Below are 12,479 nucleotides of genomic sequence, written 5' to 3'. Positions count from 1 at the left end.
CAGACCAATTAACAAAGTGTGGTCTGAAGTTTGATGGTCGAGGCTGCGCTTGGATCTGGGCATCCAGCCCAGGGAAAGGCATTTGCAGGCTACTTTCCTCATAGGTGAGGGTCTCAGCCCTCAAGGGTTAGAGCCTCCTTCGAGTGTTTGTTTGCTGAGGACCAACAAAGACAAGAGTTATTTAGAACTCTCTAGGGTTAAGTCTGGGCAAGCTTTCCAGCATATTTGGGGGGCTCCTTTTGGAAGTCATCTGGGATTACCTTTGGAAGCCATATGTACCTCCTCAAGATGTCATCTAGGGCTTTCTCATCTGAGATATCCTTCAGAAGTCATCCAGGTCTTCCTTGAAAAGGAATCTTGAACCTCTTTGGATGTGATCTCAGAGCAACCATAGGAGACTTCCTTAAGAGGTCATCTGGGACTTCCTTGAGTAGCCATCTGAGACCTCTTTGTGAAGTCATCTGGTACCTCTGAAGAAACCAGCTGGGACTTCCCTCAGGGGTCATATGGGACTTCCTTGAGAATCTATCTGGGATTGCCAGTGGAGATCATCTCTTACTTTCCTAAGGGACCATTTGTGATCGCCTCCAGAGCTCATCTGGAGCTTCAATGAGAACTCATCCAGTAGTCCTTGAGAAGTCATCTGGGGCCTCCTCCAAAGGCTATCTGGGACCTATTCTGGAGGTCATATGGGGCCTCCATGAGAGACTATCTTGGAATTACTCCTGGAGTCAACTTTCTTACCTCCAGAGGTCATTGAGGACTTCCCTGAGAAGCCATCTGGGACCTTCTCCGCTGGTAATCTGGGACTCTCTCAAGAGGTTCATCTGGGACCTACCCCAAAGGTCATCTGGGGCCTCATCTCAAGGTCATTTGGTGCTTCCACGGAAAGCCGTCTGGTACCTTTTTGAGAGTCCATCTGTGTCCTCTTGAAGAGGCTATCTGGGACTTCCTCCAGAGGTCATCTGGCAGTTCCTTGAGAGTGCATCTTTGATAAATGTGGGACATGTGTGTTAAGTGTCTGTGACTATTGGTTTATGTGTGATTGTTGATAGTTCTATCTGTTTACTCCTTTTTTTGAGGATGGGAGAAAAATATCTTACAATTCTCGTGAATGAAGATCATTTCCCCTGGTGTTAGCAACATTTACATATGTTGTACACATGGGAGGAAAGGGAGAAAATCCAGAGCAGTGCCTTGAAAGGGACCCTTGGATGAGATAGTTCCCTGACAAAAGACCCAGTCTGGACCAAGTCTTTCCCCAGAATTGCCCAGGCTATGATTACAACAGTGATCGAAGTAAGGAGCCACTTACAATTATTGCCAGACTCTGTTAGTAGGAATAGCAGCAGCAGCTAGGAAGCCAACCCATTTCTCATTTAACTAAGGTAAGTGAGACTGTACAGCTCCCCGTGAGTCCCCGATTCCTTTTTTGGAATGGTTCCTAGAGACATATAGGAACTATATGCCTAAAGATGCTGAGGTCCCTGAGAATCAAAGAGCCTTAAATATAAACTTCTTTTCACAGTCAGGCCCACCTATTGGGAGAAAGCTTCAAAAGCTAGAAAGTTTTGAGGGAAAGGTTTTATCTGAGGTTGTAGAATTTGCCCAGCAGGTATTTGATATCAGAGATAACCTGGGAGAAAAAACAGCCTAAGAAAGGGGTTGGAGTTATGTTAGCAGCACCTGGATATGGATCAAAAAACCATCAGCAAAGACAGTATAATGTATTTGCAAATGGCAGTAGGGAACATATAGGGCTACATTAGTGTGCTTATTGGTAGCATAACAGACATTGGAAAAGGAAATTCCAAAGGAGGGGAAAGATAGAAAATGACAGGTGATGTAAGAATGTTAGCCACCTGGAAAGTGCATTCAGATCTCTTAGGAATCATGGAAAGGAGCTCGGGGCTCTGAAATCCAACTGTGTTCAACTTAAAATTCAGCCCGCTGTACTTAAAAACAAATGTGGTGAAGAAAATATTCACACACATACCTGAAAACACAGGCTTAAGAAGACTCTGAATCTCCAATATGTAACAGAAAAAAAAACCACCAAGAGCTTAATACTGCATTGAACAAAATATGTAAGAGACATTTTTTTTGATGTAAAGAATAGTTTTGTTTTGTTTGTTTTTTCTTTTTTTTGGTCCGGTCATGGGGCCTGAACTCTGGGCCTGGGTGCTGTCCCTCAGCTCTTCAGCTCAAGGCTAGCACTCTACCACTTGAGCCACAGCGCCACTTCGGGCTTTTCTCTTTTTGCTTATGTGGTGCTGAGGAATCGAACCCAGGGCCTCAAGGTATGCAAGGCAAGCGCTCTAACACTGAGGCACCTTCGCAGCCCCGTAAAGAATAGTTTTGAAGTCATAACTCAGTAACTTGTGAGTCAAACAGAATAACGTATCAAAAATGAACCAAGAAAAACACTCAGAATCAACTAAAATTCAAGTATATCTGCCAGTGTGGGAATGAGGCACATATGGAGACCACAGGTCAGACCTGAAGGAGAGACAAGAGTCCAACACTGCCATCCTTGCTGACTAGCTTGGCCAGGAGGAGATTCTGGTGCAGGATGCAGAAATTAAGGCCCAGAAAAAGGAGCTGGACATGTTATAAGGAGGTTTTAGGCTTCAGTACATGCTGATTATGAACATTGAAGAGAGTGTGAGCTGAAATTCAAAGCAATAGAGAAAGAACTGAAAGAGGAGTTAGTGAAACAGGCACAAAGTGCCTTGCATTGAAGAGGAGACCAAAAAAAGTAAACAGAAATATATCAGGCTCAAGAGATGTTACTTTCTTAGGATATTCCTGGGAAAGGGAAAGAGCATTAGGCAAAAAACCACAAGAGCTAAACAAATAGATTAAAAATCTGCCACAAAAATACAATGAAGTGAAAAATAAGACAGAGAAGCTACTAGAAGAAAATTCAAACCAGACTTTTGAGATTCTCACCATAAATGTAATGCAGAGACAGAATGTCCCAATGAAACAGCTGGAGGTGAAAAAAAAAACCCTCTCAGTAGTACCTTTGAGAACTTAGAATCTAAAGGCCCTGAAGTTCATGAAAACAACTAAGCTGATTAGGTAGTTCATGAGAGCACTGTAAAAGCAGTGGGGTGTTTAGAGCTACTGTCATTAAAATTAATGGAAGAAGCAAAAACAATGTGCAAATGTGGAGAGTGAATTACAGAAAATTGTTTACAGGCTTAAGCCTTTTGCTTGTATATATCTGATTATTTGGGGCTCTTGTAAATTGTCCTGGGCCACTGTCTAAATCTTTCTTGAAAATTCCTGGGGTCTTGGCCTTACTATCTTACATAACATATATAGAAAATTTCCATGAAGTAAATGCTGGAATGCTGAAACATCTGGAGAGGGCACTTACACTTATGTGAGAAACCTCAATCTGTGAATTTTTGGAATTGGACTTCAATGAGGGAAAGTATGGGTATTACTGTTAGTATTATGTTAGTATTACTGTTAGTAATAATGTTCACTTTTTCAGGCAGGGTGACACAGTCAATGGACCAATCTCCAAAGAAGGCTGCAGGATGGACTGTTCAGATACACTCAGACGATCTACTGAGGATACAACTACCAATTATTAATTTGTGTTAAGTAGTATATTTCTATATTTTTCTCATTTTCTGATAATTTTGTGTATTAATTTGTGTATGAATTTGTGTACTAATTCTATAGTATGTGTGGGGGGAGAGAAGCAATGTTTAGGATTAGTTCCAGAAGGAATCAAGGATTTGATTAGACATATAAATTAATGGAGAATATAATAACCAGGGGGCTCCAAAAATCAGCAGGTCTGCTAATCAGTGTGTTCCCACGTCCAGTCTGCTGGAGTGGATAGGGTGCATGGTGCTGAATGGGGTGTGTCATACTGCTGGAAGGCATCTATCAAGAAGGTACTGGACAGTGGACAGTTTTGGAAATGATGGTTGAAAACTATGAGGCAGTAGACCCTTTGGAGTGGGAGAGGGATACAGATAAGTTGTCTGTCCAGAGCCATGGAAGAGGAGAGAAAGGAGAAAATCCTGGAAGGAAAGAAGTGGTGAGACAGCAGAGGGGAAACCTGGGAAGAGAGGAACTTCAGGGAGAGCAGGAGGGGAAGGTCAGAAACTGGCCACTGGGGCAGTGCAGAGCAGGCCTTTGGAGATTGAAGAGGCCTGAAGAGAAGGAAGAAGTGGTGGAAGGGAAAAAGAGAAAGACCTGAAAGAAAGGGCAGATTGTAGAGAAGGAGAGAGGAAGGGAAAAGGAAAAAGCCTTCCCCTTTGAACTTTGGAACTTTGGAGAACATAATTTTGGGGTTGTTGATTTACAGACCATTTAACAAAGTGCTGGGCTGCCCATTGGTTGCCTGAGGTTTAGTAGTTGAAACTGCTGTTGGTTCTTGGTATCCAGCCTTGAACAAGGAAGATGTAGGTCCCTTTCTAGTATAAATAATTTTGTTTATTATCATAAATATACCTCAATTGAATGTCTTGTCCTTTATGGTTATAAGTTTACAGGTTCAACAAAGAGCTTGATGTCCCAAAGGCCATACATGTTCCAAATTGTTATGAGGTCATATTACATTTGTGAAAACCCAATGGAACAGTGATATCACAATTGCAGTGTGATGTCACAATATCACGTCAGAATAATATTTATGATGTCACATTGACTTAGAGATATCATACTGGTGATGAGGTGACAATAGGTTTGTGATGTCACAATGGCTTGTTGGTACAACAATGGTATGGTGGATATCAATTGTCATTAACTCTCTCTGAATGTATGCATTCACAAAGGGACTGTGATGTCCCCAAAGGCACTGTGATATCACAATGTTTACAAAGTGAAAATGGATTTCTCTTATTACATGTCATATGTGGAATATTATGAAGTTGAAAACAGATTATGAGCCCACAAGGGGTACAAGATATCACGGTAGCATTATGTCACAAAAGTTATCAAGACTGGAGGGGTTTGTGATGACACAGCGAGTTAGTGATATCACTATGTAAGTGTGATGTCACAAGGCCTTTATAATGTCACAATAGTTAAGGGTCACAATGGATTACTGATATCAACTCAAATGCTTCAATGTAAATAGAATGAAATCATAGAATAGGAACTCACAATGTGTCTATGATTTCACAATGACAATGTGATTTCATAATGCTATGAGGTCATTGTAGTTTTGTGATGTCATAATAAGCTTAATGACAATGGGATGTTACACTGGTGATTATGTCACAAAAGTTTTGTGAGGTTACAATGGAAATATGTAATCTGAGTTGTCATTACCTCACAATGATGGTATTTGTACACAAAGAGGTTGTAATGTCAGAAAGGCTACCTTTGTTTCAAAAGGGCTAAGAGGCTAAAATAGGTTTTGGATGTTATTTTATCAACGTGATGTCACTAGGGCAATGTGATCTCACAATGGTCATGAAGTTACAGTGGATTTTTTATATCACATATCATACCTGAAATATGAAGTCAGAAAGAGATTATGAATTCACAAAGGGACTAAGTTATCACAGTAGCAGGATGTCACAATACTTATGAGGATAGGACCTGTTTGTGATAGCTGAGTGGGTTTAGTCATATCACAATGGCAATTATAAGGTCACAAAGGTATTTCATGTCATTATGGTTATTAGATCCCAGTGGGTTTCTGATATGAACTCACATACCACATCTGAAATAGAATGAAACAGCAAATAGGCTTTCAGATTGTGTCTTCAAAGTCACAATGGCAATGTGATGTCATAATGCTATTGTGTTATTTTAGTTTTGTGATGTCACATTGCTTTGATGGTGTCATGACAACAATGTGATGCAACACTGGAAACGATATCAGAAATGGCATATGATGTTAAAATGGCAGATCTGATCTCTATTTTCATTAGTTCACAATGAGGATATGGGTACAAAAAGGACTGTATTTTTTTCAGAGTTTCTAAGAGGTCATAACAGATTTGGGATATCACATGATTTCATGATGACATAATGGCAATGTGATGTCTCAATGGGTTTTTGATGTAATAGCTGTGATGAGGTCACAATGGATTTGTATTGTCACAATGTGTTGTTATATCACAAGAACAAGTCCAATTTCAATTGCTGGTACTTCACAATGATGATACCAGTTCCAGAAGGAACTTGTCTTAAATGCTATGAATTATCTAAAATATTAGGAGGTAATAAGAGGTTTTTGAAAACACAGAGACAATGGTATCACTATGGCATTGTGATGCCACAACGTCATGTCATTAATAATGTTTTGATATCATGATTAGTTGATGAGGTCACCATAGCAGGCCAGATCTCAATTGTCAATAGCTCATAAGTACAAGAGATCTCAATGGAAGTGTTTTTTTTTTTTCTCCAAAGGCATGTTTTATAACAAAATTGATTAAGTCCTATCAGGTTTGTGATGTCACAATGTGATACAATTATCATGACATCTGGCAGTGTGATCATGATTCCACATCATATTTCTGATATCACAATCATATCTGAAATATGAGTTTAAAAACACGTTATGAACTAACAAAGGGAGTAAGATATCTCAGTGGCAGTATGTGACTAAAGTTTATGGGAACAAAATAATTTGAGATTTCACACTGGATTATTTATATCACAATGGAAATATGATATCACATATGAATTGTGATGTTACAGTGGCAATTATGACACAATGTTTTCTGATATCAACACACTGGCCACATTTGAAATAGAATTAAATCACAGTATACTCATTCAAAATGGAACTATGATGAGAAAATTAACAATGTGATGGCATTAATGCTCTTGTGTCATTGCAGTTTTGTGATGTCACAATAAACTGATAATGTCAAAATGACAATGTGATGTCATATTGGTAATGACATCAAAGAGGGTTTTTGATGTAACAATGGCATTTGTTTTATCTCAATTATTACTTCACAAAAAAGGACATAGGTATACAAAATGTGATGTTACAAAGACCTCGTGTTTTTTCACATGTGCTGAGAGGCCATTAAAGGTTTGGGATGAGACAATGTGATGGTGAAGTTGCAATTCCAATGTGATTTCAAAATGGATTTGTGTTGTCACAGTGGTGATGAGGTCACATTGTGTTAGTGTTGTCAAACCAGATTGTAATATCGCAATCACATATCCAGAGTATGAGCTCTTAATGGCCTAAGATATCACAATGGCAGCATGTCACAAAAGTTATATGGACAGGACAAGTTTGTGATATCACAATGTTTTAGTGATATCAAATGGCAATGTGATATCTCAATGGTTATGAATTGTCTTTAGGTTTCTGATATCCACATACATGCCACATTTTAAATAGAATGAAATCATGGAGTAGACATTTACAAGGTGACTATGATGTCACCGTGGAAATGTGATGTCATAATGTTATGATGCAGTTCAGTGATGTCATAATGAGATTATGGTGTCATGAGTATATGATGTCACACTGGAGGATGTCATGAAGTTTATGTGATGTTACAAAGATAATGAGGTCAAAATGGGTTCCAATATCCACATAAGCTACATTTGAAATAGAATGCCATCACAGAACAGGCTTTCACTAAGTGTCTATAACATCACAAAGGCAATGTGATGTCATACTGCTATGAAGTTATAGTAATTTGGTGATGCTGTAATGAGCTGTCATAATGACAATGTGATGTCACATAATGATGATGTCACAAAGGGTATGTGATGGTAAAATGGCATGTCTGATCTTGTGTCCTTAGTTCACAAGGATGATATGATTACACAATGGGACTGTGTAACCATGGGACTGTGTTACACAAAGGACATGTGATTTTTCACATGTGCAAAGTGGTCATTTAATGTTTCAGATGTCACAATGTGGTCATTATGTCACAAAGGCAATGTGATGTTAAAATGGGCTAGTGATGTCACAGTGGTGTTGAGGTCCCAAATGATTTGTGACTTCACAATGAGTTTGTAATACCACAATTATATGTACAATTTCAATTGATTCTAGTTCACAATGAGGATAGGAGTTCATAGATGGAGCTTAAAGTCCAAAAGGCCGTGAATTTTCTAAAAAGTTATCAGAACATAATAGGTTTGTGAAAAAGAAAACAATGGAACAGTGATAGCACAATGGCAATGTGATATCAAAATAATAGGTCATAATATAGTTTTGCTGTCTCAATTAATTGGTGATGCCATTCTTGTGAGGAAGTAATAGGTTTGAGATGGGTTGCTGATGGCAAAATGGTCTGCCAGACCACAAATATCATTAATACACTGTGAGTATTGAGTTCAAATAAGGACTGTGATGTATCAAAAGGCATGTGTTCTCACAAATGTGATAAAGTCTTAAAAGAATTGCAATCACAACAAAACACAATGGTCATGATGTCTGGTAGTGTGATGTTACAGTGGTCATGATGTCACAGTCATTTCTGATATCACATATCTGAAATCTTATGAGACCAAAAACACATTATGAGTTTTTAAAAGCCCTAAGTTATCACAATGGCAGCATGCTACAAATGTTATGAGAACAGGACAGGATTGTGATGTCACAATGTGTAAATGATATCACAATAGTAATGTTATGTCACAAAGGTATTGAAATGACAGAATTGTTTCATTGTGAGTCAAGGAAAATTGAGATCTGGCATGCCATTGTAATATCTCCAATATATTGTGGCATCACAGACCTATTGAGACCTCATCACCAGTATGGACTTATCAACTAATTGTGACACCAAATCATTATGATATGATATTGTGACATCACATTGACATTGTGATATCACTAACCTGCTGTGACATTGAAAGCCATTCCTGTCCTCAAAACATTTGTGACATGCTTATAATCTGTTTTAGATCTCATATTTTAGGTTTGATATGTGCTGTGGAAATATACTGTGAACTTATAATTGTGACCTCACACTCAAGATATCATGATCATTGTGTCACATTGTGACATCACAAAACTTTTAGGACTTCACATATGTGCGAACACACGACTATGCAGACCTCAAAATCTTTTTCCGAACTCATATCCTCATGAGGAGTTAAAGGTGGAGGTCTGACATACCACTCTGACATCGCCAACTGATTGTGACATCACAAAAATATTGTGACCTCAGCATCCTTATGACAACCCCAACTAATTGTTACAACCAAACATTATTATGAAATGGTATTGTGGCATCACATTGCCATTATGATATCACTGTCGCATTGGTTTTTCACAAATCTATCATGAGCTCATGACATTTTAGATAATTGATGGCCTTTGGGACTTCTAGCTCCTTCTGTAAACATGTATAATTATGACCTATGAAGCAGAAGACAATCCATTGAGACTTATTTAAGACAATAAACAAAATTATTTACTAGAAAGGGTCCTTCAAATAACTTGTTCTGGGCTGGATACCCAGAGTGAGCCAAGAGCTGCACTGACCACCAAACTTCAGAGCTGCCATGGATGGCCTCAAGCTTTGTTGTCTGCAAACCACCATCCCAAAATTTATGAACTTCCAAGGGCAAGGCTTTGTACATTTCCCTTCCTCTGTCCTTTTCTACAGACCTGTCCTTCTTTCCAGGTTTTTCCCTCACTACTTCCTTCTTCTTTCAGGCCTCTCCATTCTTCACAGGCCTATCCTGTTTTATCCTGGTAACCAGTTGACATCTTTGCCCTCCTGTTCTCCCTCAAATTCCTCTCTTCCTAAGTTTTTTCCCCTTCTCCTGTCTCTGCAATTCCTTCTAGGTGTTTCCCCTCTTTCTTTCCCCTTCTGTTGCTCTGAATATACAGGTTATATATAGACTGTACCCCTCCATCACTTCAAAGGGTCTCCTGCCTAACAGTTTTCAACCATCATGTCTCAAACTTCCATTGCTCAATCATGTCTTGATAGCTCACATGTGGGGCATGATACCTCAACCCCTACAGCAGCATGTCCAGTCCCTTTCAGTGGCTTGCCTCGTGCTGTCCATGGCCATGGGGTCATGTTAATTAAAGACCCACAGCTTGTTATTATATTCACCAATGATTTCCATATCCAATAAAATCCTTTATCCCTTCTTGACCAAATGCTAAACATTCCCTTCTCATCCCTATATCGGACAGGCTTGAAATGAAATTTCACATAAAACAAGGAGTAAACCATAGAAAGACACTAGTTAACACCAATTAACACTTGGTAATTCTTATCTTTAACAGATCCTCTGAGTGTGTCTGAACATTCCATCTTGCAGCCTTCCCGGGATACTGTTCCACTGTTGCTTCCATTTGAGAATGATGGACTCAAAGCTGTTTTCCTGCAACATTAATAGCCAATGGTGTGGTTAGCACCACTAAGTAAGGTCCTTGCCACTTGTTTTCCAGTTCAGAAGCATGTTGCCTTTTTACCCACATCAGCTGTGCAGACAAAATTGAATTGGTCGAGTTTTTCTCAGGAGGCCAGTGGGCCTCAGCTACCAAAGGAGAGACACCTCCAAGCACATGTTGCAAAGCCTTCAGGGACTGTATAAGATTGTGGTTAAACATTTTTGCTAATATAATTTACCAAGTTTAGGAACCAAAGAGGGTGTGCTATAATAAATTATTTTGAAAGGAGTGAATCCTTTAACATAATGTGTGTATCTTTTTTGAAAGAGAGCAATAGGTTGGAGGCTTAGCCAGTCATGGCCAGTCTCTGTAATTAATTTAAGTTTTTTTAAGGTCATATTCATTCTTTCTATCTGCCATGAACTCTGAGATCAATAACTACAATGCAACTTCCAATTTATTCCTAGTACGTTAGCTAATAATTGAATAATTGGGCCATGAATGCTGGGCCATTGCTAATGGTAAACCAAATCGAGGATTTATTTCATGGAGTAATTTTATAGCTCTTACCTGAGTGTTTTTGGTTTTTGTGTGGAATGCCTATGCCCAGCCTGAAAAAGTGTCCACTAAAACTGAAAGATACTTATACCTCTGCTCTCCATGCTTTAACTCTGTGAAGTCCATTTCCCAAAATTCATCAGGTGAGGATCCTTGCATAAGAGATTTCTCCACCTATTCCAGATTTCCAGTATTTACCTATTGGCAATTTTCTACATACATTACATAGGCTTGTCAGGCTGAGGCCCCACTGGTTTTAAACACAGATTTAGGCAGTGGTCCAGGGCAATTTTACTAGAGTGCCAAAATATCCGGGTATAAATAGTCAGAAGGCTTGAGCCTGTATCCATTTTTCACAAGTTTAGTCTCTAACATTTGCACTCTTGTTACCACTGTTTTGTCTTCTTCCTTTAATCTTAATGACCAGCAGCTCTAGAGACCCCACTGCTTTTAGAGTGGTTGCCCCTGCTAGTTGATCAGTTTGGTTTTGTCCTGAACTTCAGGGTCTCTAGTTTCTTTAAGTCATGGTTACTACTCTGAACCTCAGTTTTAAGCTTGGAGACATCTTCTGTTTTATCCTCCTCCTTTAATCTCATGCTCAATTTCATAATTCCAAGCTTCTTCAAATAATGCCTATTCTGTGATTACATTCTATTGCACATGTTGCATGTGGGTTGATATAAGAAACCCATGCTGACCTCAAAACAAATGTGGCATCACAGTGACTTTGTGTACATAATCCTCATCCTAATGACAATTGAGGTCAGAAATGCCACTGGAACATCACAGACTATTTGTTATCTAATCTCCAGTGTGACATCACATTTCTGTTATGACACTATCAGCCCACTCTGACATTACAATTCCTGTGTGACATCACATTGCCATAGAGATATCAATAATCACAAACCTCTTGTCATAAATTTATTTATTTTGTATTTTTTATTATGAAAATATCATACAGAGGGGTTACATTGCATCGGCAAGATGATAAGTACATTTCTTAACAAATATTGTTGCCTCCTCCTTTTTTCCTCTTCCTATCCCTTTCCATCTCCTGCCATCCCCATACTACCCTTTATGTCGCCCCACCCCACCCCGACCAAGTTCCATGTTTTCTCTTATTTGCAATAACTAGTATATGTCTAAGACAAGCAGAAAAGTTCGGATAAATTGATGATAGATGAAATGAACCCCAAGATAAGTAATCAAATATTTTTTTTCCTCTCATGTGATTGTTTCTAATGTATATATAGATGACTTCTTTGTTGCTTTGTATGTCCCGCCCCAATGGTATAACCCCTGCTTTCACTCTATTTGATGTCAGAATAACTTGTGGAGGGGAAGGGAAAAAAACCAAATTGTTTAAATTGGGATACAGGTAGACCCATTGCAACAATGAATGTACAAGTCATTATGTCCTAATAAATTTTGTGAAATATAATCATTGCAATACTGTAGGTCCTTTGTGAGCTCTTAATTTGTTTTCAACCTCATAGTATTTCAGATATGACATGTGATAAAAGAAAAACATTGGGATAGCAAGACTATGGTGATATCACTGCTAGACATTGTAACCATTGTGTCACAATGTGACATC

Source organism: Dipodomys spectabilis, unplaced genomic scaffold (assembly GCF_019054845.1).
Source record: "Dipodomys spectabilis isolate Male_0828 unplaced genomic scaffold, ASM1905484v1 ptg000533l, whole genome shotgun sequence".
Taxonomy (NCBI): Eukaryota; Metazoa; Chordata; class Mammalia; order Rodentia; family Heteromyidae; genus Dipodomys; species Dipodomys spectabilis.
This window is presented reverse-complemented; position numbering follows the sequence as displayed.